Source organism: Lycium barbarum, chromosome 2, assembly GCF_019175385.1.
Source record: "Lycium barbarum isolate Lr01 chromosome 2, ASM1917538v2, whole genome shotgun sequence".
NCBI lineage: Eukaryota > Viridiplantae > Streptophyta > Magnoliopsida > Solanales > Solanaceae > Lycium > Lycium barbarum.
In genome coordinates, this window is record NC_083338.1 from 80,045,205 (window position 1) to 80,066,398 (window position 21,194).

Here is a 21,194-nt window from a genome sequence, read left to right on the forward strand (position 1 = left end):
AGTTGCGAGCTTTTAAATTACGAAACCTTCGAAAAACACTTCATAGGTCATTTTTGAAAATTTAAGTATCATTCATATTAAGAAGCTTTCCAATAACATTATGGAGCAGATCAAACGGATCCTTATAATCATATGCACATATCCAAAATATATATATAAATACATATCAAAGCTTTAGCCATAACAAATATTTTTCGAACAACATCCGGAAACGTATCGACTAGAATTTCAAACATCATGAGTATGTATCAAACCATATGGGATAGTTTATGGATATCAAAGACATAGGCCATCCTAGTGGCTCTAGGAATAGAATTTTTCTTTAGGAGCATACTTATACGTTATTTGTTCATTCCAAACAGGTCATGCCAAAAGAAAGAAAGGTAGGCTCTACATACCTCAATCACTCGCTAACAAATCCCGATCACTCGTTAAATAAATCCCGACTCAAGTCTCGGTCTCTCCAAGATCTGCAATGACGTTATCAATTACCAACATTAGCTACAAGTACTTAAAATTTCAACTCTAACTAGTACTTGTCTACAGAAATTTCGGCAGCATCTCCCCTGTAAATTCAACATCCCCGAGAATACAACTCGGCCAAATTCATCAATAACCATACCAACAATACCAACAACCATACCAATAACATCAAGAATCAATTCAGAATGCATTCTAACATTAGTAGCCTTCTTTTCTACATAGTCACCAACATTCAATTCCACCACGTACGTTCAAGCCGATATCGACACTTACATATTCACTACTAATTCAAGATCATTCAAATACAATTCAAAAGCATTTCATACAATTCTACAAAATATACAACAATCCCACCAAAACCATACTTCACCCGAAACCTCCAATCTTCGACACAAACATTCACAACACATTTTTATCTTCCAATTTCATCAACAACAACAACAATTTGCACCTTAACAACTCCATTCCTATAATTACATAAACTATAATAAAATCACATAATTTCGCACAACAACTTAACAACCAATTTTCATGCCAACTTGAACTATTATTCTTGCATTTACCTCACAAGGCCACAATAACACAATTAACATAATAAATAAAATTTGTTCATCCTTCTCCATTAAAAACAATACACGGCCACACACACACATACCCATAACACACAAATTTCATACTTTTCATTCACTTCCACATACTACAACATATATATAAGTTTTTCATAACATAAAAAGGATAGAATTCTAACTTTTTTTCAATTTTTCCTGCTTGCCAACAAAAGTACTTTGTTGCCTCAAAAATTATACCACGTTGAAGAGGGTCTTGAACTTAGTAGGAATACTAGAAAACTAAAAAATTTGGATCAACGATGGAAGTGCTCCAATTTTTTCTCTATGGCCGAAGGCCTCTTTTTTTTTTTTTTTCTATCTTCTTTTGTTTTCTTAGTTGTTCTTGAAACTTCTTCAAAATGAAGACTTGGTGGACCTTTTTATTATTTACTTCATGGATTTATTTAACACTTCGGCTTGGGCCCTTATATTTTCCTCCATGGCCGGCCACACTTGCGGATTGGGCCTTTTGTTTCTTTTTTTTTCTTTCTAGCCCAATTAGTTATGGGTCCTATTTTGTAATTCCCGAAACTAATTTCCGAAATTCCCAATTTTGCCATTGGCCTTCCTCCATATTTCCACATCAACACTTCATGAACAACACATATATATTGAATAAAAATCAAATATGGCCTTATTTCTTACAAGTCAAAATTATTTCGAATTTTTCTGAATATGCAAAAATACGGGATATAACATCCTCCCCCCCCCCCCTCCCCTTTAGAACATTCGTCCTCGAATGTTAAATTAGCCTTATAGGTCTTACAAGCATTTTGGGGGAGGTTCTTTATATGGGCGGCACATATAAATCATTCATTAATAAGTATAACCAATTACGGAATTTAGATTACCTATAGGCATAGGAAATAGGTGGGGGTACTTCTTCTTCATCTCGTCCTCCGCTTCCCAGGTCATTTCCTCTCTCTTATTGTTTCGCCACAAGATCTTAACAGAAGGTACATCCTTGGTGCGTAGTCTCCTTACCTGACGATTTAAAATAGCTACAGGCTGTTTTTCATAAGACAAATCCTCAGTTACCTGGACATATTCTATGGGAAATATTTTAGAAGGATCAGCAATACATTTACGAAGCATTGACACATGAAATACCGGATGTACTGCCTCCAGATCGGATGGTAAGTCTAGCTCATAGGCGACCTCGCCTATCTTCCGAATAATCTGATAAGGCCCAATATATCGCGGACTGAGCTTTCCTTTTCTGCCGAATCTCATTACACCCTTCATAGGCGACACTTTCAGAAATACCCAGTCACCAATCTGGAACTCTAACGGTCGACGTCATTTATCTGCATATGATTTCTGTCGACTCTGAGCTGTTTACAACCACTCCCGGATAAGTTTCACCTTATCAACTGCTTGCTGAATCATATCTGGCCCGATCAATTTAGTTTCACCCACATCGAACCAACCAATCGGAGATATGCACTTTCTACCATATAGGGCTTCATACGACGCCATCTGGATGCTGGAATGATAGTTATTATTATAAGCGAATTCAATAAGCGGCAAATGATCATCCCAACTACCTCTGAATCAATAACACAGGCCCGTAGCATATCTTCCAGTGTCTGAATAGTACGCTCGGCCTGTCCGTCGGACTGAGGATGGAATGCTGTGCTAAGACTCACCTGAGTCCCCAATCCCTCCTGAAATGACCTCCAGAAATTTGCTGTAAACTGAGCACCCCTGTCGGTTATAATAGATATAGGAACTCCGTGAAGCCTTACTATCTCTTTAATATATAATCTGGCATAATCCTCAGCCGAATAAGTAGTCTTGACCGGAAGAAAATGGGCTGATTTTGTCAGTCTATCAACAATAAACCAAATAGAATCATACCTGCGTGGAGTGCGCGGTAAACCTGTAATGAAATCCATATTGATTATTTCCCATTTCCAAGCTGGGATTTCCATTTCCTGTAACAATCCACCGGGCTTTTGATGCTCGATCTTAACTTGCTGACAATTTGGGCACTGAGCAACGAACTCTGCAATATCTCTTTTCTTGCCATCCCACCAATATAAACATCTGAGATCATGGTACATTTTAGTGGATCCAGGATGAACAAAATACCGAGCATAATGTGCCTCTCCCATAATCTGTCGCCGCAGCCCTACAATGTCAGGTACACATAACGTGCCTCCATATAGTAATACCCCGTCAGGTGAAATTTCAAACTGAGTCTTTTCCTTATTAAGGGCCACATCTCTGTACTGTACCAAAATAGGATTCTCGAACTGACGTCGTTTTACCTCTTCCGTAATCGATGATTCAACAACTTCTCAGACAGAAACCCCAACATTTCCAAAATCGGCCAAACAGACTCCAAGGCTGGCTAACTGATGAATTTCACGGACTAATTCCTTCTTCTCTGGCTGCACGTCAGTCAAACTGCCCATAGATTTGCGACTAAGTGCATCTGCCACAACATTAGCTTTTCCAGGATGATACAAAATATCGACATCATAATCTTTCAATAATTCAAGCCATCTTCTTTGCCGCAAATTCAGGTCCTTTTGCTTAAAAATATACTGAAGCCTTTTGTGGTCCGTATAGATCATGGGTAGGATAATTTCTCTCGTGCTGTCTGAGCTGCCGGGAAGCATAAGCTATAACTCGACCATGCTGCATTAATACACACCCTATCCCAATGCCAGAAGCATCACAATAAATGACATACCCTTCTGACCCCTCTGGAAGAGCTAGAACTGGAGTTGTAATTAATTTTTCCTTCAGCAACTGGAAACTGTGTTCACAAGCATCGGTCCACTGAAATTTTGCTGCCTTCTGAGTTAGCTTTGTTAATGGTGCCGCAATAGAAGCGAAATACTCCACAAATCTCCTGTAATATTCGGCCAATCCCAGAAAACTGCGTACCTCAGTCGGTGTCGTAGGCCTAGGCCAATTCTGCACAGTCTCGATCTTCTGTGTATCGACCTGAATACCATCTGCTCCGATGATATGCCCCAAGAATGCCACTGAGGTTAACCAGATTTCACACTTGGAGAATTTTGCATATAATTTCTGTTGCCGAAGTGTGCCAAGTACTGTCCTCAGATGATCTGAATGCTCCTCTGCTGACTGTGAATAAACCAGAATATCATCAATAAACACAATCACGAACATGTCGAGGAACGACCTGAATACCCGATTCATCAAATCCATAAACACTGCTGGAGCATTAGTTAGCCCAAAAGACATCACTCTGAACTCATAATGCCCATATCGGGTCCTGAAAGCAGTCTTTGGAATGTCTGCCTTTTGTACCCGCACCTGATGATAGCCCAAACGCAAATCTATCTTCGAAAAATATTTAGCACCCCGCAACTGATCAAATAAATCATCAATCCGGGGGAGGGGATATTTATTCTTTATAGTCACTTTATTCAGCTGTCTGTAATCGATACACATCCGCAGCGACCCGTCTTTCTTTCTTACAAACAATACCGGCGCTCCCCAGGGTGACGTACTGGGTCTGATAAATCCTCTTTCTAATAGATCTTTCAGCTGCTCTTTCAATTATTTCAATTCTGCAGGTGCCATTCTGTAAGGAGGAATAGATATAGGCTGAGTATCTGGCAGGACATCTATCGTAAATTCTATCTCCCGTTCAGGGGGAAGACCTGGAAGCTCGTCCGGAAATACATCTGGAAATTCATTAACAACCGAAACTGACTGGAGAGTAGGTGTATCCGCTTTAGTATCATGCACACCGACCAAATGATAAATATACCTTTTCTGGATCATCTTCCTAGCCTTGAGGTATGAAATAAACTTACCTCTCGGCGATGCTGTATTTCCTGCCCATTCTATAACTGGTTCCCTTGGAAACTGGAAGCGAACTACCTTTTTCTGACAGTCTACATTTGCATAACAAGAGGCTAACCAATCCATACCCATAATAACATCGAATTCCACCATATCTAATTCTACCAAATCGACCTTAGTGCAACGGCCACATATAATCACAGAACAGTCTTTATATACCTGCCTCGCTATAATAAAATCCCCAACCGACGTAGCTACCTCGAACGGTTCTATAGGTTCAGGCGTTATCCCAATTTTACTAGAAACGAGGGGAGAAATATATGATAAAGTAGAACCTGGATCAATCAATGCATATACAGCTCGAGAAAAGACCAATAATGTACCTGTGACTATATTTGGCGTCGCCTCCTGATCCTGTCGGCTAGCTAATGCATATATGCGGTTTGAAGGACCGCTAGAATCAGAAACCCCGCCACAGCCTCTACCGCGGCCCGCTGGAGCTGGCATACCTCGCCCCGCAGGACGCATAGCTGAAGGAGTAGAAGATGAACTAGCAGCTGATCTCGTCGGCTGAGCTGCACCACCAGATCTACCTGCCAAAGGACAGTCTCTCATAATATGGCCCTGGCAGCCACAAGAAAAGCAGGCACCCGTAGCTCTATAGCACTCTCCTGGGTGCGACCTCCCACAATAAGAACACCGGGGCATGGGTGGCCTAGACTGACTGGGACCCCGGCTCGTCTGCGAACCCGAGGCTCTGGAACTCTTGCCCGCTCCAGAATACCTTGCACTGCCAAGTCGTCTACCTGTAGACTGTGTACCCCGGCCTTACGAAGGAGGATATCTACCAGACTTCTGCTGCTGAGGCTGCCCGCCTCGAGACTCTCCAGAATACCCAGCTGACCTTGCCCGCTTGGGCGGCCTCCTTGGGAGTGTCGAACAAGGTTAAGGGCAATTTTGGAATTTTGGAAATTAGTTTCGGGAATTACAAAATGTGATTCACAAGTTATTGGGCTAAAAGAAAATTGAAGTGACTTGAGCCCAAAGGGGGTGCTTGGCCGGCCACCTTGGCTTGATCCAAGCCCATTTTATTGGTCATGTGCTTGGTCATGTGACCAAGCACTTCAATTATATACATAGAAGAATGAAGACTTAGGATAAGAATGAAACAAAACAAACAAGAGCAAGAAGAGCAAAGGGTTTAGGGTTTGGGAGAAAACAATAGCCACCAAAAATCTTGTCTTAAAAATTTTTCCCTTGTTGGATTTCCACTAATTCAAGGTTCCTTTGTAACTTGGTATAGTTGGTTTGGAGAGAGAAGCATTAGATTCATCAAAGTGATCATACCTCCAAGTGACGAAGACTTGAGGAAAAGGTAAGAATTTATCCCTTATCTTTGTGTTATGAAGTCTTGTTTGTGTTGTGGTATGTAGAAATGTGTTGATTGTGTGAAGAAATGGAAGTTTGCAAAGTGGGTGTGTGTTATAGCTATATGGCCGTGAGTATGTATATGTTGTATAGCCACAATGTATAGAATTCATGTTATATCTTAGTTGTGGTTGTGATGAAATGCATATTGGAATTGAAAGTTGCATGAATTTAGTTGTTGTTGATAGAAGGGCATATGGCCGTGTACTATGTTGAAGTTGGAATGGAAAATGGATTGAGTTGCTTAGTGTGTTAGTGTGTTATTGTGATGCTTGCAATGTAAATGAAGATAGAATGATATAAGTTTGTATTGAAATGGAATGTAGAAACTTATGTCGTATTAGTATGATTTTCCGATATTAGGAAAATGAAGTTATTCGGTTGTTAATGGTGATGATCATTGATGGATTTGGAAGTTGGAAACATGTTATGAATATGTATGCCAAAGATTAGATGTTTTGAACAAGTTACGACTTTGGCGGAAAGTTGTATATTATGTATATCGTGTGTATAACTTGAGGAAATGATATGAAATGTTTCTAAAACTATATTGTGATGATCTTGATTGATAATGAATGTGAAATCATTGATATTAGTTTGAAAGTTTGGGTTGGAATGAAGGTTATGGCAATTGTCGGCAAGTAGAACTAGTTGTGCCATATTGTGTTTCTAATGTTCGTTGTTGATGTTGATGTTGTTGTTGATGATTTTGAGCCGAGTTAGATTCTCGGGGGTGCTATATGTATAGGGGAAGTGCTGCCGAAATTTCGGTAGACAAATATGCATTAAGTTGAAATTATGGTATTTATAATTTACAATTGGTAAATGTGACCATTTGCAGATTTTTGACGAAACGGGAAGTGAGCTTCGATAGACTTAAAAAGCTCAAAAGGTATGCAAAGCTACCCCGATTCTTCTCTTGGCATGCCTTAAGTATGTTAGGGTCGGATTCGGGCCTCGGAAGATTTTCTGGCCATCGGAATCCGCAAGTGAAAATCTCATCTTTTCCTTCAGTAGAATTGAACCAATTTGGTATGCTTTTCCTGAGATTATGCAAATTTGCTCTAAATTACTTGGAAAGCTATAGAATGTCCGTAGAACCTTTTTAGGTGACCCCATAAGCTTAGAGGGCATAATTTGAGCCCGCCGCCTTGTTTGTCCCGAGGCGGGCCCGCTATTCCTGGTTTTGCCCTTAATGTACTAAAGTCTTCTTTTCGAGCTATTTTTGAAAGAAACGTTTTGACTACCCTTTTAATTACCTAACGAATATGGTTTTAAATATTCTATTAAGTCTGATAAATTATTTTGACACTCGGAACGACTTCAGGAAGGTTATACTTCTGTAATTTATTATGATGTCCGAAATGCATTTATTATGATCCCGTCCGACTTCATTGGATTTGTTTGTCCTTGATATGCCTCATTGAGTCCTTGAAAACATTTATGATATTTTAATTGCATTAGTCTCTCACTACTCCATTCGGGGATGCCCCAATGATTCCCACACTGAGCCCGGGCCAGGATATGTTGTCAAGCGTGATCCTTTGCATTGTTCGCCGTGCCTCGGTCTGAGGGGGTAGGTATACGCGTATATGGGTTTGTGGAGTATGCTGTGCCATGTACGCTTGTTCTGATATGATTTGCTATGGCCATCTGATATGATATATTATGTGACGGGGTTATGCCCCCATTCTGATTCTTCTGTGTTGTGGCATCAGCGTCGGGAGGGTGGCCACGTTCTGTCTACCAAGTCCCTTGGCAGGGGCCGGATTTGATATGACATATGTTTCTGTACACACTCTGCATGTTTTGAAAATATGTATTTGATACTTTGGATTTTCTGCTCACTTTTTGTATGTTCTGTACCAGTTATGATTTTGTTTCTGTAATCCAGGCTTTACATATTCAGTACATATTTCGTACTGACCCCCTTTCTTCGGGGGCTGCGTTTTCATGCCGCGCAGGTACTGACGACAGGTTTGCTGACCCGCCCGTCTAGGATTTCTTTTCTGCCATTTGGAGCGCTCTTTTATTCAGAGCCATCTTTTGGTACAGTCTATCACTTCTATATATGTATATTCTCGTTCATGGGTACGGTGGGGCCCTGTCCCGTCATATGATTCTGTCGGTCTAGTTAGAGGTCTGTGGACATGTTTGTGGGTTGGGGTCTTTATGTACGGATGCGTGTATATGCTGTGTTTGGGGCGATCTCATTCGCCGCGGCGGCCGGTCCGCATATGTTTAATGTGGCTTTGTTGGCCCTGTGTGGCCTTTGTTGGTATTTTCTGCGTGCAGGGTATATTGGATAGTCCGTAAAACAAAGGAAACTCTGCCGAAATTTTTCTGAAAATTATCTAAATTTGAAATAAAGCCTTGTCGGCTTCGGCCATGTCATAGAATGCGTTTGATAGAATTTGAGATAACATTAGATGGGTGTGTTCGGGTGCCCAGATCGGGCACTAGTCACGGCCTACGGGGTTGGGTCGTGACAAAAGTGGTATCAGAGCGGTTCGTCCTCGAAATGTCTACAGACCGTGTCTAGTAGAGTCTTGTTTATCGGTGTGTTGTGCACCACACCTATAAACAGGAGGCTACAGGGCATTTAGGATACTACCCTTCTTTCTGTCTTAGATCGTGCGATAGAGTTGTGTTATCATGATGACTCCTCCCTAACGAATTGTTACATTTGCAGTTATGCCTCCAAAAAAGGTGACAGCGGCCCAAAAGGCCAAGGCAGCAGCTGTGGTAGAGACTAGTCGAGCACAGAGGGTTACCAGGGCCCATGCCCATATTGCTCCAGATATTTTGCCCCCGGCAGAGGGCTCTTCCACACCGCCACACGTAGAGGAGATTGGAGCAGCAGCGGCTGCAGGTCGAGGGGTGGCTCCACCGCCACCTCCCGCAGTTCCAGTACCTGAGCCCCCAGCTCCACGGCCAGGCACTGAGGATCAGACTATGAGAGAGGTAGTCCAGCTATTGACCAGACTTGTTGCGGGACAGGTTCAGGGGCACGGATTGGGAGGTGACCGAGCATATAGGCGTGACAGTTCGAGAGCTCGTGAGTTCTTGACTTGTGGCCCTCCAAAGTTCTTCGGGACAAAGCCCGAGGAGGATCCTGAGGAGTTTATCAGGAAGATGCGGCGCACCTTACATTTTATTAATGCTTCCGCGACAGAGTCAGTCACATTGGCTTCGTACCGGTTGTATGATGTAGCGGCAAATTGGTACGAATCATGGGAGTTATCCAGAGGCGACGGTGCTCCCCCAGCAGTTTGGGATGATTTTTCTCAGGCTTTTCTTAGCCATTTTCTGCCTCCGGAGTTACGGCGGGCCAAGGCTGACAGATTCTTATTGCTAAGACAGAGGAGTCACAGTGTTCGAGAGTACAGTATGGAGTTCGACTCATTGGCCGGATATGCACCTGCTGTGGTAGCTACTATGGCTGACAGGATGCACAGGTATATTATGGGGTTGGACCGGTATTTTGTCGACAGTTGTTTGGTATTGGCCACTCAGCCCGATATGGATATTGCCCGTATTCAGGCGCACACCCAGGGCATGGAGGACCGGCACAGGGGTCATCAGCCCGATAGGAGTCAGGATCGGAGACAGCCTAAGAGGGCTAGATCATCTGGGTATTCGGGAGATTTTCGGGGCAGACAGCCTCAGCAGCCGCAGCAGCCTAGTAGACATCTATCCCAGCCGGCATAGAGCGCACCTCCACAGCCTACAGGACGCAGATTTGATAACCCAGGTTATTCAGGAGCAGGTCAGAGCTCCAGGGCTTCAGGTTCGCGGACAGATAGGGGTTCTGGTCAGACGAGGCCACCTAGGCCTCAGTGTTCTTATTGTGGCAGATACCATCCTGGGGAGTGCTACAGAGCCACCGGTGCATGCTTTTCTTATGGCCGTCAGGGCCATTCTGTTAGAGATTGCCCGTATAAGGGTAGTTCGGGTGGTGCAGCGCAGCCTACCGGATCAGCCGCTGGGTCTTCATCTTCGTCAGTGGCTATGCGCCCTACGGGGCAGGGTATTCCAGCACCAGCGGGTCGCGGCAGAGGCCGTGGGGGAGCTTCTGGTATTAGCGGTCCTTCAAACCGCATTTATGCTTTGTCCAGTCGCCAGGACCAGGAGGCATCGCCTAATGTCGTTACAGGTACATTATTGGTCTTTTCTCGGTCTGTGTATGCATTGATTGATCCATGTTCGACTTTGTCATATATTTCGCCCCTTGTTGCTAGTAAAATTGGTATAACGTCCGAGCCTATAGAGCCATTTGAGGTAGCCACACCGATTGGGGACTTTATTGTAGCGAAACAGGTATATAAAGACTGTTCTGTAATTGTATGTGGCCGAGAGACTAAGGCAGATCTGGTGGAGTTAGATATGATCGAATTTGATGTCATTATGGGTATGGACTGGCTAGCTTCCTGTTATGCTCATGTGGACTGCCAAAATAAGGTAGTTCGTTTCCAGTTTCCTGGGGAGCCAGTTATAGAATGGGCCGGTAATACAGCATCGCCGAGAGGTAAGTTTATTTCATACCTTAAGGCGAAGAAAATGATCAGAAAAGGGTACATTTATCATCTTGTTCGGGTGCAAGACTTGGAAGCAGAGACACCGACTCTCCAGTCAGTTCCAGTGGTCAATGAATTCCCAGATGTATTCCCAGATGAGCTTCCAGGTCTTCCTCCAGAATGGGAGATAGATTTTACTATTGATCTGCTTCCCGATACTCAACCTATATCTATTCCCCCATATAGAATGGCACCGGCAGAATTAAAAGAATTGAAAGAGCAGCTGAAAGATCTGTTAGAAAAGGGCTTCATCAGACCCAGTACTTCGCCTTGGGGAGCCCCGGTATTATTTGTGCGTAAGAAAGATGGGTCGCTGCGTATGTGTATCGATTATCGGCAGCTGAATAAGTATGATTCCATCTGGGTTATCGTTGATAGGCTGACAAAATCAGCCCATTTTCTCCCCATCAGAACTACTTACTACGCTGAGGATTATGCCAGGCTTTATATTAAAGAAATAGTGAAGCTTCATGGAGTTCCTATATCTATTATCACTGACAGAGGTGCTCAGTTCACAGCGAACTTCTGGAGATCTTTTCAGGAAGGATTAGGGACTCAGCTGAGCCTGAGCACAACTTTCCATCCTCAGAGTGACGGACAGGCCGAGCGCACTATCCAGACGCTTGAAGATATGTTGCGGGCCTGCGTTATTGATTTCAGAGGTAGCTGGGAGGATCACTTGCCATTGATTGAATTTTCTTATAATAACAGCTACCATTCCAGCATCCAGATGGCTCCGTACGAGGCTTTATATGGTAGGAAATGCAGGTCACCTATCGGCTGGTTTGATATTGGCGAGACAGAGTTAATTGGCCTAGATATGATCCAGCATGCCGTTGATAAGGTGAAACTTATCCGAGAGCGACTATTGGCAGCCCAGAGTCGACAGAAATCATACGCTGATAAACGGCGTCGTCCTTTGGAATTCCAGGTTGGTGATTGGGTATTTCTGAAGGTATCGCCTATGAAAGGCGTAATGCGGTTCGGCAGAAAGGGTAAGCTTAGTCCGCGTTATATTGGGCCTTATCTGATTGTGCGGAAAATTGGTAATGTCGCCTCTGAGTTAGATCTGCGATCTGATTTGGAAGCGGTACATCCGGTATTCCATGTATCTATGCTCCGCAAATGCATCGATGATCCCTCCAGAATATTTTCTGCAGATGATATTCAGGTGACGGAGCAGTTATCTAACGAGGAGCAGCCCGTAGCCATTCTAGACCGCCAGGTAAGGAAGCTCCGGAACAAGGATATAGCCTCTGTTAAGGTGCTGTGGCGGAATAATAATAGGGAGGAAATGACCTGGGAAGCCGAAGAGGAGATGAAGAAGAAATATCCTCATTTGTTCCCAGTGCCCTCAGGTAATTCCGAATCTTTGCTTAATTCCATTTCGATAATGAATGTGTACTATTTGTGCTGTCTATAAACATGAACTCCCCCAAAGTATTTTCCAACCCTATAAGATTGATTTTACATTCGAGGACGAATGTTCTAAAGGGGGGGAGGATGTTATATCCCGTGTTTTCACACATTTGGAAAAACTTTAATTATATTGGATTCTTGAGATATAAGGTCAAATTTGATATTTTGTTGAACATAGGAGTTATGCATGAAAGAATAGAGTCATGGAAGTGTGGGACAAGGCTAAGGGCAATTTTGGAATTTTGGAAATTAGTTTCGGGAATTACAAAATATGATTCATAAGCTATTGGGCTCAAAAATTGAATTGAAATTGAGGCCCAAAATAAGGGACATGGCCGGCCACTTAAGGCCATGATCCAAGCCCATTTACTTGGTCATGTGCTTAGTCATGTGACCAAGTCTTTATATTAATCATACTAGAAGGTTCAAGACATTAAGAGACTTAGAGAAAAAAAATCAAGAACAAGACAAAGAGCAAGGGTGCTCTCGGCTTAGCCATGGAAAATTAACCCTCCAAAATATTGCTCCAAAAATTTATTTCTTGTTGATTTCCTATTAAGTCAAGGTTCCTTTGTAACTTGGTATAGTTGTTTTGGAGTGGGAAGCATTAGAATCACCAAAGTGATCATACCTCCAAGTGAAGAAGACTTGAGGAAAAGGTAAGAATTTCTACCTTTTTATTGTGTTATGAAGTTTTGATTGTGTTGTAGTATATGGAAATGTGTTGATTGTATGGAAAAATGGAAGTTTGCAAAGTGGGTTTGGAATTGGAGGTGTAGCTGTGTGTATATATAGGTGGTATAGCCACAATGTGTTTAATTCATGTTATATTCTAGTTGTGATTGTGATGAAATGCATATTGGGATTGAAAGTTGAATGATTTAGTTGAAGTTGTTAAAAGAGGCTTATGGCCGTGTGGTATATTGGATTTGGAATGGAATGGATTAAGTTTGTTTAATGTGTTAGTTGTGTTAGTGTGATGCTTGATATGTAAATGAAGTTAGAATGATATAAGTTTGTATTGAATTGGAATGTAGAAACTTATGTCGTTTTAGTATGATTTTCCGACATTAAGGAAATGAAGTTGTTTGGTTGAGAATTATGATGGTCATTGATGAATTTGGAAGTTGGAAACTTGTTATGAAATTGTATGCCAAAGATTTGATGTTTTGCATAAGTTATGATTTTGGCGGAAAGTTGTATATTATGTATATCGAGTGTATAACTTAAGGAAAATGATATGAAATGTCTCTAAATCTATATGGTGATGATCTTGATTGTTGTTGAATGTGAAATTATTGATATTAGTGAAAGTTTGGGTTAGAATGAAGGTTATGTCAACTTGTGAGAAAAATGACTAGTTGAAGGATATTTGTGTTTTTAATGATTCATTGTTGATATTGATGTTGTCGTTTGGGTTGTTGTTGATGATTCCTAGCCGAGTTGAATTCTCGGGGTGCCATATGTATAGGGGAAGTGCTGCCGAAATTTCGGTAGCCAAATATTCATTAAGTTGAAACTTTGGTATTCATAACTCACAATTGGTAAACTTGACCAATTGCAGATTTTTGACGAAACGGGAAGTGAGTTTGGAAAGGCGTAAGGAGCGTGAAAGGTATGTAAAGCAACCCCAATTCTTCCCTTGGCATGCCCTTAGTGTGTTAGGGTCGGATCCGGGCCTCGAAGGACCTCTTGGCCCTCGGAATCCGCAAGAGGAAATCTCAGTTTTTCCTTCAGTGGAATTGAACCACTTTAGTATGCTTTTCCGGAAAATTATGCAACTTTGCTCCAAATTACTTGGAAAGTCATAGAATGTTTGTAGAACCTTTTTAAGTGATACTATAAGCTTAGAGGGCACAATTTGAGCCCGCCGCCTTATTTGTCCCGAGGCGGGCCCACTATTCCCGGTTTTTCCCTTAATGTACTTAAGTCTTCTTTTCGAATAGTTCTTAAAAGAAACGTTTTTACTACCATTCTAATTACCTAACAAACGTTGTTTTAAATATTCTATTAAATCTTATAAATTATTTTGACACCCGGAATGACTTCGGGAAAGTTATACTTCTGTAATTTATTATGATATCCGAAATGCATTGACACAATTGGTCACCGCACAGGCACAACGACAAAATGTGAGTTCAAGTGATCGGGCAGCAAGTACCAAAGCCCGTGATTTCATGAGTCTAAATCCTCCGAACTTCTTCGAGTCAAAGCCGGATGAAGACCCGCAAGGTTTTATAGATGAGATGTTGAGGACATTAACGATTGTCCATGCTTCCGAAACTGAATCCGTAGAGTTGGCATCTTATAGACTCCAGGATGTGGCAGTTTTATGGTATAACAACTGGGTATTATCAAGAGGAGAGAATGCACCTCCTCCGGTTTGGCAAGAGTTCATAGATGCTTTTATTCGTCACTATTTGCCACTCGAGGTGCGCCGAGCTAGAGCGGATAGATTTCTAAATTCGAGGCAAGGAAATATGAGTGACCGGGAGTATAGCATGCAATTTAATTCTTTGTCTAGATATGCCCCAGCTATGGTGGCCGACATGGGAGATCGGGTACATAGATTTGTGAGTGGCCTAGGGCCACAGTTATTTAGAGATTGTTTGACATATTCCTTGCAAGACGGGATGGATGTTTCCCGAATACAGGCCCATGCTCAGAATTTGGAGGGGCGGCAACAACAAAGAGGTGACCGTGATATCGATAGAAGGCAAGGCAAGAGGGCCAGATCTATGGGAGCAGGCAGTGATTATAGAGGGGGATCAAGGCAGACATATTCTGGGTACTCAGGCCAGTCGGTGACGAGTGCACCTCCTCGATTTGCAGGTAGGAGATTTGATCGCTCCTTCCATTCAGGACAGGGCCAGAGTTCGAGGGCCTCAGATTCCCAGTTCATGGAAGATTATAGTCAGAGGAGACCCCAGTACCGCGATGCAGCCAGTGCGGTAGATGACATTCCGAACAATGTCGTCAGGGTTCGGATGCTTGTTATACTTGTGGCTAGGTGGGGCACGTGATGAGAGATTGCCCGTCCACGAGTGGCAGAGTTGGAGTTCAGCCTACAGGTTCAGCAGCTGGTTCTTCCTCAGTGCACCCGGTAGGGCAGACTCCTCAGATGTCAGTAGGCTGAGGTAGAGGCAGAGGGGCCGCATGTATTTCAGGTGCCACTCTACCCCGTGTATATGCTTTAGCCGGATGGCAGGATCTTTAGTCCTCCCCGGATGTGGTTACAGGTACATAGTCTATATTCTCCCGTGATGTATATGCACTGATAGATCCGGGTTCTACTCTTTCTTATATTACTCCATATGTTGCTGTTTATATTGGGGTGAAACCTGAGCCAATCAAACCTTTTGAGGTGTCTACTCCGGTTGGTGATCCCGTGATAGCAAGACAAGTGTATAGAAATTGTGTAGTTGTGAAATGTGATCGCCAGACAAAAGCTGATTTGATTGAGCTGGAAATATTAGATTTTGATGTAATTATGGGTATGGATTGGTCGGCCTCGTGCTATGCAAATGTTGATTTCCGATTGAAAGCGGTTCGCTTCCAATTTTCGGGAGAGCCCGTGCTTGAGTGGAAAGGTAATGCCACATCTCCAAAAGGTAGGTTTATTTCCTACCTTAAGGCAAGGAAGATGATAGCCAAGGGCTATATTTATCACTTAGTTCGGGTTCATGACACCGAGGCAAAGCCGCCAACATTCCAGTCAGTTCCGGTAGTGAATGAATTCCCAGATGTGTTTCCAGACGAACTTCCAAGCCTTCCTCCAGAAAGAGATATTGGCTTCGCCATTGATGTGTTGCCGGACACCAAGCCTATTTTTTTTCCTCCTTATCGAATGGCTCCAGCAGAATTGAAAGATCTAAAGGCACAGTTGAAAGATTTGCTCGAAAAGGGGTTTATTAGACCCAATTCATCACCGTGGGGAGCACCGGTTCTGTTCGTAAGGAAGAAAGACGGATCTCTACGAATGCGTATCGACTACAGGCAATTAAACAAAGTGACGATAAAGAACAAATATCCTCTCCCAAGGATCGATGATTTGTTTGATCAGTTACAGGGTGCCAAGTGGTTTTCTAAAATAGACTTGAGGTCGGGTTATTATCAAGTGAGAGTTAGAGAAGCAGATATTCCTAAAACAACCTTCAGAATGAGATATGGCCACTATGAATTCCGAGTGATGTCGTTTGGGTTAACTAATGCCCCGGCCATGTTTATGAATTTGATGAACAATGTATTCAGGACTCTGTTGGACTTATTTGTGATAGTATTTATTGATGATATTCTGGTGTATTCTCGCACGGAATCAGAACATGCAGACCATTAGCAAATTGTTCTTGGCATTCTTCGAGCCCGAGAATTGTATGCAAAATTTTCAAAGTGCGAGGTTTGGCTGAATTCTGTGACATTTCTGGGCCATGTTATTTCAAATGATGGCATTTGAGTCAACACTCAGAAAATTGAAGCTGTGAAAACTTGGCCAAGGCCTACGACGCCTATAGAAGTTCGTAGTTTCTGGGTTTGGCAGGTTATTATAGAAGATTCGTAGAGGGCTTCTCATCTATTTCAGCCCCATTGACGAAGCTAACCCAGAAGTCAGCCAAATTTCAGTGGAATGACGTTTGTGAGCGCAACTTCCAAGAGTTGAAAGACAGATTGACCTCAGCTCCGGTTTTAACACTTCCAGAAGGGTCAGATGGCTATGTTGTGTATTGTGACGCTTCCGGTGTCGGATTATGATGCGTATTGATGCAGCATGGTAAAGTTATTGCATATGCTTCAAGAAAATTGCGGAAACATGAAAAGAATTATCCAACTCATGATCTCAAATTGGCTCCGGTCATTCATGCCTTAAAATGTGGAGACATTACTTGTATGGTGTGCATGTCGATATCTATACAGATCACAAAAGTCTTCAGTACATTTTCAAGCAAAATGAGTTGAACCGGCGGCAGACGCGGTGGTTAGAATTGTTAAAAGATTATGATGTGAACATTTTGTACCACCTCCGAAAAGCGAATGTAGTAGCCGATGCGCTTAGCCGCTGATCAATGGGTAGTTTATGTGAAGTCCCTCCGGAAAAGAAAGAGATGGTTCAAGAGCTCCACCAACTAGCCAATCTTGGAGTACGTGTAATTTATTCGGGTAATGTGGGGATTAGTATCAATGATCCCACAATTTCGTCCTTCGATATGGAAGTGAAAGAAAGGCAATATGAAGATCCTCAATTGTGTCATTACATAGACACATCTCATGGAAAAGAGAAGTTTTCATTTGAAGTTTCTATGGATGGAATTCTTAGATACCGAGGCAGATTATGTGTGCCGAATGTGGCAAGATTGCGCCGACGAATTCTAGAAGAAGCACATTGTTCTCGGTATTCTATCCACCCAGGTGCAACCAAAATGTATCATGATCTCAAGTTAATATATTGGTGGGATGGCATGAAGAGAGACATAGCAGAATTTGTAGCACAGTGTCCAAATTGCCAACAGGTAAAGATTAAACATCAGAAGCCAGGAGGCTTATTGCAAGCGATGGAAATCCCTAATTGGAAATGGGAAGTGATCAATATGGATTTCATTGTGGGATTACCTCGTTCCCGCGGCAAGTATGATTCTATATGGGTAATCGTGGATAGATTGACAAAAGCAGCCCATTTTCTCCCAGTTAGGACTACATACTGAGTAGAAGATTATGCGAGGTTATATCTCAAGGAAATTGTGCGACTTCATGGTGTTCCATTATCTATTATTACATATAGAGGAGAACAATTTACAGCCAAGTTTTGGAAGTCCATTCAAGAAGGTCTAGGCACTCAAGTGAAGCTTAGCACGTCATTTCATTCGCAGACCGATGGACAAGCCGAGCGTACTATTCAGACCCTGGAGGATATGTTACGAGCATGTGTGCTGGATTTCGATGGAAGTTGGGATGATCATTTGCCGCAAATCAAATTCGCATACAATAATAGCTACCATTCTAGCATTCAAATGGCTCCATATGAAGCTTTATATGGAAGGAAATGTAGATCTCCAATGTGATGGTTCGAGATAGGAGAAGCACAACTAGTAGGCCCTGAATTGATTCAGCAAGCGGTGGAAAAAGTTAAGGTGATCCGAGATCGATTGCTGACAGCCCAAAGTCGCCAAAAGTCTTATGTAGACAATCACCGACGAGACTTGGAGTTTCAAGTTGGTGATTAGGTATTCTTGAAACTATCTCCCATGAAAGGGGTGATGAGATTTGGCAAGAAAGGGAAGCTAAGCCCTAGATACATCAGACCCTATACTAATTCCTTCAAGGTGAGGCAGAGTGTCAATAAATGCTCCATACTGAAGTTGGGGGATCACGACCTTATGTCACCCCGACAATACATAGTTGTCTTTGAGTTCCATGTACGCATATATTGTGATGAGTATATTGTGATGAGCATATGATGATGATATTACACCGCGCCTATATTGCCGGGCAGTCACCACTATGGCGGGCAGCTATACACCTTGGCCAAATGGCATGGGCAGACACCACTAGTGGGCGGCGTGAGATGATACCCCGGACGCGGGAGGCCTGGACGCAGGCTAATGTTATGATTATTACACCGATCCGATATGGACGTGTTATATCCCGTATTTTGTACGTTCAGATATATTTTATGAAAGTCATGGTAAGTTAAGGGAATGACCATCGTCAAATTTTTTTATGAACAAGTTGGTGATGAATATTATTTATGACATTGGTAGTATGGAAATATTGAGAAAGGTTAAGAGTAAAAAGAGGAATTCGCAAAATGGTTCATGGAAATAATGTAGAAGGCTAAGGGTAAATTGGTAATTTCACATAATGTTCAAGAATGTTCTTGAGGGACCAAAGTGTTCAAGAAAATACCTTGGAAGGGCCAAGTGGCCGTGCAAGTGTGTGTATGTGGGCCCCACTCTTTATGGCCATGTGATGGAAATATATGGACCAAAGTGTATATTGTAAGACAAGTAAGTCATCTTTTATTTTTAAAGAAAAATTCAAGAAAAAGAGAAGAAAAACTCTAGGAAAAGAAAGAAAGGGAGGCATGTGGCCATTTCATATTTAATGGGGGTTAATCATAAATTAAAAGAAAACATATGGACCTAAAGCTTTCCCAAGAAGACAATTAGTCTTCTTTGACTAATCCAAAAAAAAAAAAATCAAGAAAAAGGATGAATTATCTAGAAAAATATGGAGAGAAGGGCATGTGCCCTCAAATGCTTGTAGCTCTCTCTCTCTCTCTCTCTATATATATATATATATGATAAGTCATCTTTTAATTCAAGACAATTAGAGAGAAAGAAAGAGCAAAAAAAAAAAAAAAAAAAGAGAGAGGAACAACAAGCCCATGGCATTCGGCCATGGCTAGCCAAAGTTGGCTCTATGGAAGACTTATCAAAAAAAATATTTCTTGTAGTATTTCCACTAAATGGAAGGTCCTCTAAAACATGGAGTGATTGTTGGAGGAAGTAGAGCACTTGTTGTGCAAGTTTGGAGCCTAGCCGAGTAAGGAGAAGTTAAGTAAAAAGGTATGTATTCAATCTTCTTTAATGTGTTATGGATGGTTGTGGGTATTGTAGCATGTAGAAAAGGATGTAATTCGTGAAAATATGGAAGTTGCTGATGTGGCCGAATGTGTGGGGTGTTGGCCGTGTGTAATGTTGTGTGAGAGGATTGAATAAATTTGTAGCATGTTGCTTGTTGTTGTAATGTCAAGAAATGGATGAAATATATGGAAATATGTGTGTTGAGGTATGGCCGAATACATGCCATGTTTGGCCGAAAATGTGTTGTATGGTATAGAAATGATGAATTAATTTTATGTAGTATGTTGGTTGTTGTTATAATGTACAGAAATGGATTAAAATTCATGAGAATATGTGTGTAGTTTGTTGTGGCCGAGAATGATGTTGTTTGGTAAGCTGTGATGAATTGACCTTATTTGATATCCTAGTTGATGTTGTTATGGAACCTATGATGAAAGTGAAGGTTTAGTGGCTTTGAAAGGAAGTTGCAATTGTTATGGTATTGTTGTGGAAGTTGTAGCCGTGTAGGTGTGCATTGTGGTGAAAGTGAAGAACTAATTTCATTAGTATTTTAACTGTTGTTGTGATAGACTTATAATGAATAATGAGGACTTCATGGTTAGGGAGGAAGTAGTGTGTGAATTGAATTGAATTGAATAGAATTGAATGTTGAAGTGTTGCTAGAATAATTGTTGGTATTGTTGATAGTTTCGCCAGGTCTAATTCCCGGATTGTTGTTGATTAAAATTGGTCGAGTTAGAATCTCGGGGATGGTGTATTTACAGGGGAGGTGCTGCCGAAATTTTGGCAGACCATAAGTGAATGTACTTGTAAGGCTAAGACAAGTATGTGGATTAATCTAACGATAGTGTTAATCTTCTTGCATGTAGACTAACAAGTTGGACGAATAAGTGTAGCTAGTAAGGCGCGGCACAGGTATGTAAGGCTCGTCTCTTTCCTTCCAAAGGCATGATCCCCAGGTCATAATGTCTTAAATGTTTTATATTTTCTTTGCTTACAAAAGCTAGAAGTCTATGACTCCAAGGTATAAGTCTTTCCCTAATAGTTCATAATTGTTCTTTTTTTACAAAATGTCCATATTTGCCAAAAACCAAGTTTTAAGAGATTGAAAGCTTTTATGACTAAAATGATGGATATGATTTTATAAAGACAACGATGACATCAAATATGAGAGAATGTCTATGACAGATATGTTGACGATATGTTCCTACCATGAATATGACAATACGAAAATGTTAAGCTATTTCTTGATTTCTTAACTTCATTATGGATAATGACTACTCTAAGGGTTCCAAGTATATGAAGCAATGCTA